This window comes from Mesocricetus auratus, unplaced genomic scaffold (genome assembly GCF_017639785.1).
Source record: "Mesocricetus auratus isolate SY011 unplaced genomic scaffold, BCM_Maur_2.0 Super-Scaffold_100008, whole genome shotgun sequence".
Taxonomy (NCBI): Eukaryota; Metazoa; Chordata; class Mammalia; order Rodentia; family Cricetidae; genus Mesocricetus; species Mesocricetus auratus.
The window spans coordinates 19,592,633-19,606,322 of NW_024429192.1; the positions used below are offsets into that span (position 1 = coordinate 19,592,633).

Consider the following 13,690-nt stretch of genomic DNA (forward strand, 5'->3'; position numbering starts at 1 on the left):
AACCTGATTTTATATTTCCTTCTAGGTTATTTCCATCTGGCTTTGTATCTGTCACCTTTCACTCATGTTTCTTGTGACAGGCTCTTGGAACTCCTATTTACTTGATGACTTGGATAGCTTTCTAGGTGAGCTGGTCAGGTATTTTATGAGATGTTTCTATAATGAAATTCATTGTGGCTTTTCTTTATGGTTTTCCTAGACTTGTTGGGTTTCTGTGTCAAGATATCACAGAAGTACCATTTTTATTACAGTATGTCAAGATGTATGCTAACAAATGATCTATGACTGTCAATGTGATTTTGATAACTGTAAGTTAATTGTCACAAAGAAATCTCTCTGTAAAGTACTCTTTTCTTTTCTTGTACTGCATGCTTTAGAAATAAGTTATTATGAGCAGTTCACTTCAGTGAAGGTTTATACTTCTGTTCCTTTAAGGAAAGATTATCTACATAAGCTATTCAGAATTTTATATGGAAGACATATCCATTCTAATTGATTGACTGTTTGACCTAATAATTTATCATGTCGGTACTATTATGTCAGTGTTATTTAATACTATGTTACATTATTTCTTGAATGAATTCAGCTATTCCAATTGGTTCCTGTGTTTTTTCATTCATACACATCAATATGTATGAAGCATTACAAAATTCTTTAGGCTCATCTTCTATATTCCCTGCCAACTTCTAGAATTAATCATTTCACTAATGAGTTCTAATTACCATGAAGTTGTGTTTTCATGAAAACATGCAATATATTTAAGCATTGTGTTTGTGCAACCTAACATAGAATAAAACAAACATTTTGAAATTGCTTACAATATTTTATAAGCAGAAGGAAGACTGATACAGATCTGTTACTAATATACTGGAAATCTCCATAAATTGACATCATGGAAACTAAATGATGATTCATAAAGTGTTTATTACAAAGGCTTAATTGGTACCAGCTATTATGGCTTAAATTTATGTCCTCAGCAGGCTCATGCTTTGCAAGTTTATTCAATCACTGGTCTCATTCCTTGAGGAGTCTGCAGATCCTGTGGAAATTGAGAACTAGCCAATTGAAGGAGGTGTGTCTCAGGGCAGGCCTTTGAAAGTTACTCCCTACATTGTGTTTCTATCCTTCTTCTCTTATTTCTAGTCAGCTATGAGGTGACTATCTTTGGCCACACTCCCCAACACTGTGACCTGAACCCCTGCACCACGCCTTCCCAGCTGTGATGGACTTATATCATGTGATATTATGAGAAAATATGCCTTTCCTTCCTCAATTTGTTTGTCATGTATCTAAATCAAAGAGATGCAAACTCACACTGAGTTTAACCATTATTGTAAATAAACTTGTCTGTGTCGTTTTTGGACGCTGGAGACTGATTTTGAGGAGGAATTTAGATGAGTCTAGGTCAAACTATCCCAACAGGCAGCCCACCTGCTTCTGCTGTCCATGCACCACTGACTTTATAGGAATGCACAATTACAGGGATAGGGGGACTGCTTCTGTGTTTTGTTTTTGTTTTTTTTTTTGAGAAAAGCCAGGAAAGTCGGACAATTTGTAAATCAATTCCCTGTGAGGAGACCCTGACAGGGAGACATGTGAAGTTCTGTGGACGCAGACTAAGGTATATTGCAGACCCTAAGATTTTGGTGATACCAGGAACATGGGAAGTCTGAAAAAGGAAGTGAAGTCCCAAGTTCAACTATCAGGGGACAGAGGCTACGCATGTGGCAGATGACAAGAGTGGAAGGGTGGAGCATCCTAAGCCACAAGAGCCTACAGGACACCAAGTATTGTCAACCCTGACCAAGGACAAGCAGAACTTAGTGCTTGCCCTGCTGGGCCTGGGAATTGTTTTAGTCAAAACTTTCCTTGCTCTCTTTCTGTCTTCCGTTTGGGGATGGAAATACTTATCCTGGGCTATTTTATAACAAGAACATGTAACTTTAGTTTTGAGTTTATAAGGGTTTGCATGTGAGAGTTCTCAGAAAAGACTGAGTGCTGCAATTCTGAACTGTGCCAGGAATGTTAAGGCTGTGGGGACTCAGAGTTGAATAAAATGCGTTTGTATTATAAGGCAGTCATGCATGTTGAGGGTCAGTCTCAGAAATTCTAGTTTGGATGTGAGGCATCCTATGAAGTCTTATGTTTTGAATTGTTAGTGCCCAAGCCTGGCATATATAGAGAGCTATAGGAGCATCAGGAGAGTCTTGCTACAGTCTGAATGTGAAATATTGCAGCGTAGGCTCAGTAATTTAAGCATTAGTTCAGCAGCTGCTGGTGCTGCTTAGAAGGGGGGAAGAACTTTTCCAGGATTTGGTGAACAATTTAGAGAGGAAAGGGATTATTCGGCATAGAGTTCCACATCATTGGTCATTACAGGAGGAAGTCAGGACAGGAGCTCAAGCAGCAAGGCAACCTGGCTTCAGGAGTCACAGAGAGATCTGCTCACTGCTTTGCTCTTCATGGCTTCTTCAGCCTACATTCTTATAGAACTCAGGACCACCAGCCCAGGGATGGCACCAACTACAACAGACTGCACCCTCCGCTATCAATCACCAATAAGAAAAAAAATGCCTTGCAGCCAGATATTATGGAGGCTTTTTCTCAATTGAGCTAACTCTAGCTGGTATCAAGTTGACATAAAACTATCAGAAGAGCCATGCTAATACAAATGGGTCAATAGGGCAGGCCTAAACGGTAGCTGTATATCCCTGACCTGAATATCTGCTTCTTAATCTGCCAAGATGTTAACAAACTGATGTCTTACAACCCCACTTCCATGAGCTCCTCATTCGTTCCCCACACAAGAGCCCGAAACTAGATCCAGGTTAAATTGTCTTTCAGTAGGTTGCATCTGACACAGATGAGAAAAATAAGTGATATCACTTTGGCTGGTCGCAACAGGTCACCAGTGTGAGTCTTTGACTCCAAATAACCTTCAAAATTCTAAAACATCAAATACAATGCTGCTAATGAAATGTCAGAAAGAAAAGAAAAAAAGCCAAGTTCGGCCTGGTTACTCATCCTAGTCCTGCTCACTGCTTCCTTGCCAGCCATGACGTGCGCAAACTCCACCACACACCTCGTCTGCCACAAGCGGAGTCTCTCTATCATGCCACACTGAAACATCCGGGGAACTGTGCGCCAAAAGGAGTCATGACTTTCATGAATGCTTTTTGTGGTGTATTATGATCAACATGACACAAAATAACTAATACCGTGATCATTAGAGCAGAGGGAAAGAGCAAAATGTCGTCTACATGTGTGTACCCTTAGTTGGTCCAAATTCCCTCCTATACTACACACATCAGTCAGACTGGATGGAAGACTCAGTGTTCATGCCATCAGCCTCATTTTTAGTTTATCTCCTCTTGGACCGGGCTTTCCCAAATACAGCCAACACTGATGAATAATTTGAAAAAGTTACAGACTAGAACTACAGCTTTGATATTTTAATTTAGAAGCAATGCAATTAACTCTGTACCCCCACACTCATCATTTTATGAAAGAGAGAGAATCCAAAGTTTTCATGATGTAAACACGTTCATCAAGGATTATAAAAACGAGATTATAAGCCAACTGCTTTACCAAGACTACGGTTCATGATGTAAACACATTCATCAAGGATTATAAAAACGAGATTATAAGCCAACTGCTTTACCAAGACTACGGTTCATCGACCATCATACTGGCTCAAGAAGAAGCCATTGTATTATTAAAATACATAAAGGTAATTATAGTCCAGGGCATGAAAAAAATTTTAAAGTACTGTTAATATTGTCACCTTTTATTAAAAATGCTAAAACTGATAGCCAGACCCAACAAAATTTAGTTTACACAAAATTCAAGGCATTATCTCTTTTTAGAAATTAAAAATTTGTGACAGGGCTATAGAGGTGATACTTTGGCTTGCTTCCTACTGTTGTGGTAAAACACCATGACTAGAAGCAGTTTGGGGAGGGAAGGAATTGTTTGGATTATCCTTACCAATCACTGTTTGTCACTGAGTGAAGTCAGCGCAGAATTCGAGACAAAACTGATGCAGAAATTGTCGATGAATTCTGATCACTTACTTGCTCCTCATGGATTGCTTAGTCTGCTTTCTTATATAGCCTAGAATCACCTACCCATGGGTGGTACCACCATAGTGTGCAGGGTCCTTCCACAAAAATCATCAGTCACAAAGTGCCCTACAGATTGTCTTTAGGGCAATCTGACAGAGGATTATTCTCAACTGAGGTTCCGTCTTCCCAGATTACTTTAGCTGTGTTGGGTTGAGAAAAACACAACACGAACCAGCATACATAACTCTGTAGTTAAGAACTCTTACTATGCTTGCAGAAGACCCAGGTTCATCTTCGAGCAACAATATGGCAGGTCACAACCATCTGTAACTCCATTCTAGGAGATGCAACCCCTTCTTCTGACCTCTGTTGAACATAGTACAGGTACACACATGCATGCTAAGAAATGAAGCACAAAAAAGCATTTAGGCCGGACAGTGGTGGTCCACATCTTTATCCTGGCATCTGGGAGGCAGAGGCAGGAAGATCACTGATCAGGGAGTTCCAGGAGAGCCAGAGCTATGCAGAGAAACTCTGTTTCAAAAAGAAAAAGTTCCATATTAATTTTATTTCATAATAAAAACCATGCTTTCAAAATTTTGGCATCTTCTATTTAAAACTTATTATCATGAATGTATGTATAATATTCTCACATTTTAATAAATAAGTATGTGTGGATGTACATCATTATTTGCGTGTATTAAATTTATGTAAGTAGTATCATGCTCTACCTCACCTGCCTCCATAATACTTTGATACACATATATGCTGATAGGGGTTGACTCATTTATTTTAATTGGATGATTTATTATATTCTATCAAGATAAAACATTTGTTTCCATTGGTACCAATTTTTCTACCTTTTGTATTATAGCTTATACATTTTCTTGGGACTATTTTGGGACATATGTCTGTGTCACAAATATGGAAATAAAATCATCCTTTGAAGGCTATGTGTATCTTACATTTTTCCTGGACTGTCAAATTACTATCGTAAGCATATAATATATCTACCCACCAGCAATATTTCTGAGTTTCTAGAAAATTATATCTTGCCAAGACTTGTATTACCTGGCTATTTTTGTCCAGCTGATATGTGGGAAATGATATTTCACTTTGGTTTAATTTGCACTTCCTAATTAGTGGTTAGCTTGAATAGGTAGCTTTTCAGTCTACTGGGCACTAAACTCTCATCTATTAAGTTCTCACCAGAGTCCTTTGCCTATTTTTCCTTGCACAGTTTTTGAGTACATTCTCTCATATTAAACTGTTATTCTTTATAGATTGTCATCTTTTGTTGATTATAAAGTTAAATATTTCAAATGGTTACTGTATTTAAGGTATGCCACATGGTTTATTTACATATATATGACAAAATAGCTATTATAGTCAAGCAAGTTGACATACCCATTATCCCAATTATTGTTTTTTGTAAAAAAAAATCATCTAAAATCTTACTCTCACTATATTTTGAATACATAATAGTATATCATTAATTATAATATAATTCTCAACATCAGATATGACTTACTGATTCTATAGACGTATTCATTTTATATAACTAGAATATTATACCCTTTGACTTCACCTTTCACCTCTTCCCTCCCCACTCCTATGCTTGGAGATTAAAATACTCTTGAATATCTATGTGTTTCACATTTTTAGATTCCAGAGGTAAGGAAGATAAATAATTTTCTTCCCATATTTATTTCACATAGAATAAGGTCCCACCACTTTAATCCATATTGTCTCAAATGGTAAGATCACCTTCTTTATAACAATGAATATTCCATAACATATGTCATAATTTGTGAGCTTGTCTTTCTGTTCACAACACTTTTGGCTGTTTACATCACTTACTATTGTGAACACCAAGGTGATAAATATGGGAGTAAGAATATCTCTGTGTTGATTTAGTTTGGATAAGCCAAGGAAGATATTTATATGGTGAAAATACAGTTCCATCTTTAAGGTTGTGTGGAAATTCCACACAGACTTTGTGATGACTAAAATAACAATTTGTAAGAATTCACAATCTCACCAGCACCTATTATCTCCTACTTTTTCACTAATAGCTATTATAATAGCATGAAGTAGACTATCACCATGACTTGATCGCATTTTCTTAAGAATTAGGTATGTTGAATAACTTTTCATATAACTGCTGGATATTTTAATTGATTTTTGTTAAATACTCTTTAAGTAAAATATAGTTATCCATTTACTCTTTTCCCTTTCTTACCTCCAAACTCCATGTCCCGTATTCTCAAATAGAGTCTCCTTCATGTTGATTATTATTGTTAAATACAAACATTCACACACAAGTACATACACTATACCTTGCTGGATCTGTTTTTGTTGGTTGCATATGTAAGGTTTCAAGGATGACTACTTTGCACTGGAAAATCAACCAGGGGCTCATGGCTAGGAAAGGCGAATTCTTCTTCTCCCAGAAGTCATTATAGTTCTTTGTTTAGGGTTAGGACCCTCTAAGATTTTCCCATTTCTACATTAGCTTGTCCACTTGGTCCCACTCCCCCTAAGCCTTAGCCAACCTTCAGGCCAAATTTGTTCTTTCCATATCAAATGCAGACAAAAGAAGTTCACATACCTAAACATCACAACAAAATACAAAGAATATGCAAGATCAAGTCAATATTTCCCCATTCCCCAGATATCTCAGTCCTAGAAATATACACCAATATAAATTATCTAGATGAATTCAGGACACATAATTTAAAAGAAAAAGTCACACTCTTCATAAAAAACTCTAGGATGTTAAATGAGACACACAAAAATAACTCAATAAACTAAATGAGAATATATTGAAAGATAATAAACACCTTAGTAATTCCCGAGACAAGAAAGCACAATAAAACTGACTGAAATGACAAAAACAGTCAAAAACTTGAAAACATTATTCAACAAAAAATGGAAAGACTGACAAGAACTCTGGTCGGAATGAAGATAGACATGAAACTCTATAGCTCAATAAGAAAACTCAAGGGAACTCTTACCAATAGAATGAATTAAACAGAAAATAGACTATTGGGGCTCAAAGATAATGTAGAGGATCTAGATGAAATAAATAAAGTATATGAAGTATTTTAAACAACACAGAGCAAAGGAACATATAGGAAATGTGCAATACCATTAAAAGAACAAATTTTCACATTTTAGGAATAGATAAGGGAGAGGAATCCCAAGTCAGTGACACAGACCAGGTCTTCAACAAGATCATAGAAAAAATTTTCCACAAACTAAGGAAAGACATACCCATACAGATACCGCAGCACACAAACACTAGGCAATCAGGGCTAAAACAGAAATTTCCCACAGCAGGTCATAATTAAAACGTTAAGTATACAGTAAAATAACACCAGCAAAAAAATAGCATTGAAAGCTGGAAGAAGAACAAAAGTCTTATATGAAGGAAAACCCATCAGAAAAACAACTGACTTCTCAATAGAAATGTTGAAAGACCAAAGACTCTGAAGCAATGCATTCCAAATCCTAAAGACCATAATGGTCAACCTAGACTAATGTAGCAAGCAAAACTACCAGCCATAGTTGAAGGGGAAAGAAAATTGTCCATGATATAAACAACCACAAAATATTAAATTCAACTGACAAAATCTAAAGAAAATGCAGGAAGAATTTTTGGAGCTGACAATCAGAAAGAGCACAGCCAAGGGACTATAGAATGAAAACATATGAGGCTACAATTACTGAAAAACAAAGTACAACTGGGAACAAAACTAACATTAAACTCAACAACACAATGACTACAATCAACACACACCTTTTAATAGTAACTTTAAATATTACTGGCCTAAATTTCTAGTTAAAAGGGGAATCATGAGTGCCAGTATTTACTGTTCTCAGCTTCAATATAATTGAGTTCACAGACTCTCAACACAATGATGTCAGTAAGCAACCATATACCTCTGTTGCCATGTACTAATTGACTGGATGGACTATGCAGTGACTTGATTAAGAAATGTCTCACATAGGCATATGTTTTTGAACACTGGGTCTCCCACTCGCAGCACTGTTTAGGAAGGTATGGAACTTCTAGGGGTTACAGCCTTGCTGAAGGGAATCCATCACTTGCAATCAGGCTTGATAGTTTATTGCCCCACACAACTTCCAGCTCATTCTCTGCTTCCTGCATTGGATGCAGATGTGAGCTCTAACTTTCTACCCTGGCCATCTGCTCTCATGCCTCCACCATCATTATGAAATCTCCCTATCGAATGATTTGTCCTGAAAAATTGTGAAGCTGAATTTTAAAAGTAATTGACTAATTTTCTGGCAGAGGAAATTTCAAGGCAGCATAGTATTCAGGTTGTGTTCTGATGACTGCTCATTGCTCTTCTCCGGGTTATAATGGAGGGAGGACCAATAAAGAAGACAGGTGTGAAACATGCAGTTTAAATTGTGGACAAGATGGGTGACTAAGGCAACTGTAAATGTCTAAGAAATAAGAACAAACTAAGGTGAGACCTCATGCTTTGAATTGGGAAAATAGGAAAATTTTTATGAGAGTAAAATTCCACCCATCGAAGGCCCCAGCTTGTCCAAATGCAAACTCTTTTGAAGGGAGAGAGAATGAATTAAACATGCCACTGAATGACTTCCATGATTAATTTAGAGAAGCGGATACTTGCATTTACCAATGGAAATACATAGGACAATTCAGCATATTATCAGAGCTAGCAAAAATTACTTCTCAGGATCATCAGGAGGGTGCAGGATTTGCTGGTATTCAAAAAGCATCACAGAAACAAGTTTCAGAATGGCAGTGAGGCTATCTGTGTAAGTGGGATCATATTCTTCAAAGGAGGCCATTAGAGGACCTTCCATTAATCTATTAGAGATGAGACCTAAGTTGTCATGGAGATTCCAGAATGTTGGAAATATAAGAAGCATGGGATAGTCACAAAAGAAAGTGATGCTTTTCCTTCTTGGTTTGAGTGTTTTAGTTCAGTCCTTCCTTTCTATGCATTCATTCCTCCCTTCTGGAAAAGGAATGTTTATCTACGTTATTGGACACTGGAAGCACGTCGCTTGTGCTTATGGTCTGTACGGGATCGCATTTAACATGTAACTTGGGACCTCAGAAGAGATCTTGCACTTCTGGTTTCTGAGCAATGTTCAGTCTGTCAAGACTTGCAGGGCTTTGGTGATGATATAAAAGCATTTTGTATCATGGGATGCTCACAAGCCTTTTGAGGTACTAGTGGTAGAATGTTATGTGTGTTGCACTGAAAGAGTCAGTGGCCAACTTTTCTTGTCAATTTGATTGAATTTAGAATCACCTAAATGCTACTACTCTGGTCATGTCCATGGGTGTTTGCAGAGGGGTTTACTTAAGAAGAAAAAACATATCTTTTCTTTCTGACCTTGTTTCTTCCTCCGATTTTCCTTTAATATTTTTCATTCTATCAGGTGTAAGGTTGTTTGTATTTCTCAGCTTCTTAAAACATAGATATTTATCACTATCAGTTTTCCTCCTAAGAAGGTTTTTGTTGCATCAACCTAGATTTTGCTAAATTATTATTCCTACCTTTGTATCAAGGCTTTTTAAATTTTCTCTTTGAATTTATTCTATGAATCATTTTTCTCCAAGAACATGTTATTGAGTAAACTTTACAAATTTTTGAATTTTCCAAGTTCCCTCATATAATCTATTTCCAATTTCATAACATTGTGGTTGGAGAATATGCTTAATATAATTGTATCTTCTTAAACTTATTGACTTATTTTATGACCTAATCTATCATTTCTCCCAGAGATGCTGCTGTGTGCTTGAGAAGAACATTCATTTTGCTGATGTTGTATGCAAGAGTCAGTGCATGTATTTTATGTCTGCTTGTTCCAAACTACTCTTAAAGTCCAAAGTTTCTTCATTGATTTGCTGTCTGAAATATCCATCCACTGTCAAAGTATTAAAGTCCACTATAGACTGTGTATTGCAAAATTTTCCTTATATTTGCTTTGAATATTTAAATGATCTGATGTTAGGGTATTTATCATTTCAAGTATAATATTTTATGATAAATCACTTATTTATAATATATTTTATGATAAATTATTTATGTTCAGTGGGGGGCAATTAGAGGACATCTTGCAGGTAAATGTTAAGGCAACACATCTAGGAAGTGGCCCATTGGAAGCAGTATTACCTATGCTTTGAATCCAAATGCAATGGCCTTTTTGTCTGCCAGATATACCCATTCTTCAATTTGTGTAATCAGTTATTTATGGGTCAGAAAGCCAGTGAGTCTTGTGTTGCACCTAAGCTGTGCTTCTGTAATCCTGTTAGCAATGCCTTCAGCAAAAAGGTGGCTGTTCTTAACTCTTTCTGGGCCTGGTTCTCAGAAGAACTGCCACCATCTCCCACCCTCCATCCTCCTCACTTTACCCTTACCTATTGCAAAATGTGATCTGCTGACATGGTTTCAAAGATGGAAAATGAAACATGGGACAAAACAAAAAGGAACGATGAAGGAAATTAAGAATTCAATTCATTGATGACTTAGGATCCCAGATCAAATTACAGAGTCTGCTAGCCCCCACACTAAGAAGTCAGAGTCAGTAGTTCTTGGAATCAAAATAAACCACAATATCAGCGGCTGGAGCTTATCTTGGCTCCCAGCAGAGACAGGGGAAGATGGCATATGGGACTGTGTTTGTGCATGTGTGAGCTGTCTTATCCTCATGGTGGCTCTTTTCCAAATGAAGGCTCACAGCTCCAAGCATATTGTCATATTCCCTTGATTACACCTTGGGTAGAATTATAATATTTTTAATCAAATTATCACAGTAACTTTTGCCTCATCAGATTTTGGTTTCAAATCTATTTTGTCTGATGAGTAGAGTCCTCTTTTTGCAATTTGTTATAATTTGTATTAAAAATCTTTTTATACTATTCACTTTTAAGCTATGTGTTTTTAAAACAGTGTGATTCTCTTGTAGGCTGCATACAGTGGAATATTTTTAATTCACACATTCTTTGTCTTCTAAGTGAAGAACTTAAACTATCTGTACTAAAGGTAATTAGTAGGATTTTTGTTGGTAAGACATCCATACCACACTAGTCCAATAGCAAACGTCATATAAAAACAATCAGTTGTTAACTTATGTATCTGATTTCTTTTGTTCCATGTTGTAAGATGGAACCGTACATACAGTTAGAAGTAGAGGTGTTCATTCTTTGTATAGCAAATTTGCTTTCAGTTTGGTGATCATTTTCCATTTTGCTTTGTTTGTTTCTGAAATACAGTATTACTAGGTAGCCCAAACTGGCCTCAAATTTATGATCCTCTAGTGTACGCCTTTAACTGAGCACTGGGATTTTAGGTATATGCTACCCCAGGTGTAGCATATACCTAAATGTTCCTGACTATAGCATTCATTTAGAATAGATGCTGATACTATGTTTGCAAAGCACGACTATTTACATCCCCAGCATCACAGAGGTAACGTTGAAATCCAGCATCCAAATGTGACAGGTCCTTCAAATTTTAGTCAGTGTTCAAGAGTCAGCAGTCTCTCATTGTTCTATGCAACATCTAAATCCCCTAATTATCCAGAGAACATTTGCAAGTTTTACCTCTGACTCCTAAAATTTTTGTGCGCAGCTGATTATAAGGTTGTTTCCCACAACACTAATATAAGCATATTTTTCTAAAATGTCTTTTTCCACATTCAGCTTGTGTAACTGTGAAAGTATTTTTGTACACAGTGAGATATGCATATCTAGACCTACATATTTCCATAGATACTTTTAAATTTCTAAGACCACTTATTGAATAATCCTTTCACATTGTATTGATACTAGGATACGCTGTTTTAATGACAACAGACTTTACTAACAATCTCTTAAAATTAAAACCTCAGAAAACTTTAGAGTAGGGAAAAGCAAACCTGCATACTCCCAAGAAGTTAGTGCTCTCATTTGGTAATCCATTTGATTGTATTTTCTTTTTAAGTTGTCATGTCATCAATTTTCTGAATGTTATTACACCATTCTCTTTTATTTATATTTCCATTATGCTTCTGTTATCTTCTTATGCTCCTGTCTTTGTGCGGGTTTTTATTGCTGTGAGGAGACACCGTGACCATGTTAACTCTTACAAGGAAAACATTTAAATGGGGTGGCTTGCTTACAGTTTCACAGGTTTAGTCCATCATCATCATGGTGGGGTGCACAGTGGCATGCAGGTAGGCATGATGCTGGCTACATCTTGAAGTGCAGGCCTCAAGGAGTCGACTGAGACCCTGGGAAGTATCCTGAGCATATGAAACCTAAAAGCCTGCACCCACAGTGACACACTTCCTCCAACAAGGCCATACCCATTCCAACAAAGCCACACCTTCTAATAGTACCACTCCCTTTGGGGGCCATTTTCTTCCAGACCACCACAACTCCTAACATTATTTATATGTATATGTTTTGCATTCGTTTTCTTTCAAACCACCACAACTCCATACATTCTTTATGTGTATATGTTTTGTATTTTTAATGAAATTGAAATTATTTGACAATTTCATACATAAATAGTATGTATTCTGGTTATTTCACTCCTCCCCTTCTCTTATCATTTGCCCATCTTTTCCAATCTTGCCTCCTTATTTGTCACATTCCCAGATTCTTGTTTTGTGGTTTCGTTTGTGATTCAATTTAACTATACCTGTTTGACCATGAGGCAGGGACCATGCATTTGAGCCTGGTATAGTTACCAAGGAAACAGAACTAAAGTCAATGATTTTTCCTTGTAGTATAGCAATGAAGGGAAAAGACACATAAGCCGGCTGTTGATGAGACCATTATTGTTTAGGCTCTTTGTGTTCATCTACAGTCCTTCAGAATTTGTGATTGTAATAGCTATGTCTTGCCTACAAGAGCCAAAGTCTCTCTATCATCTGGCTCTTCAACAGTGTTTCTTGAAACTTGGAAAGTATGTTATCAATGTCTTCTTTAGGGACAAGCACTCAACTGCCAATTATTCTCAGAGTCCTGTACAGCTATCCATCCCTGCACTATACTAGAAAGAGAGGTTTCTCTGAGCAAGGCTGAGAACAATAATTGTCTCCGTAATTACATATATTTACAAGGCATTTTTGCACTACTGATATTATTCTGCATTCTAAATTTTTATGAAATACATTTAAAGATGTACACTCCAATTGCACTTCCAGGTTTTGTTGTATAACATGTTCACTATGACCTAGCAGTAAACATTTTCTATTTCTATTTATGTTCTGATTTCTGTTAATCAATGAAATATTCATGTATTTTAAAACTTTAAATTGTATAAGGCTCTTCTTGATAACATTTTTGTATTACAAACTTGATTTTATTTCATTAGTGGTCTTAGCTACATAACTGGAAACTTGTTTCGGATTAAAAACATACTTTTAAAATGTTACATGTGTACTTGTGTTTGCACTTGTAGGGATACATGTGCAGATCAGAATGCAAGCTTGAGATGTCAGTCCTCAACTTCTACTCTAAGACAGGACAGGTCTCAGTCTCTATCTCTCTCGTTCTGTACCCACACACACTTTCACCACATCATACATCAGGCTGACTGAGCAATACTTTCTTCATATTTTCC

The 13,690-nt window shown here is 36.6% G+C and overlaps 1 long non-coding RNA gene across 3 annotated transcripts in view; it reads left to right on the top strand.

Moving 5' to 3' along the window:
• Nucleotides 1–13,690, top strand: part of LOC121141920 — a 35,790-nt gene that overhangs the window by 14,476 nt on the left and 7,624 nt on the right. For all 3 annotated transcript variants that reach the window (XR_005878885.1, XR_005878884.1, XR_005878883.1), the window contains one exon: nt 26–125. This is a non-coding gene — a long non-coding RNA (uncharacterized LOC121141920). The remainder of the gene's footprint in view (nt 1–25; nt 126–13,690) is intronic.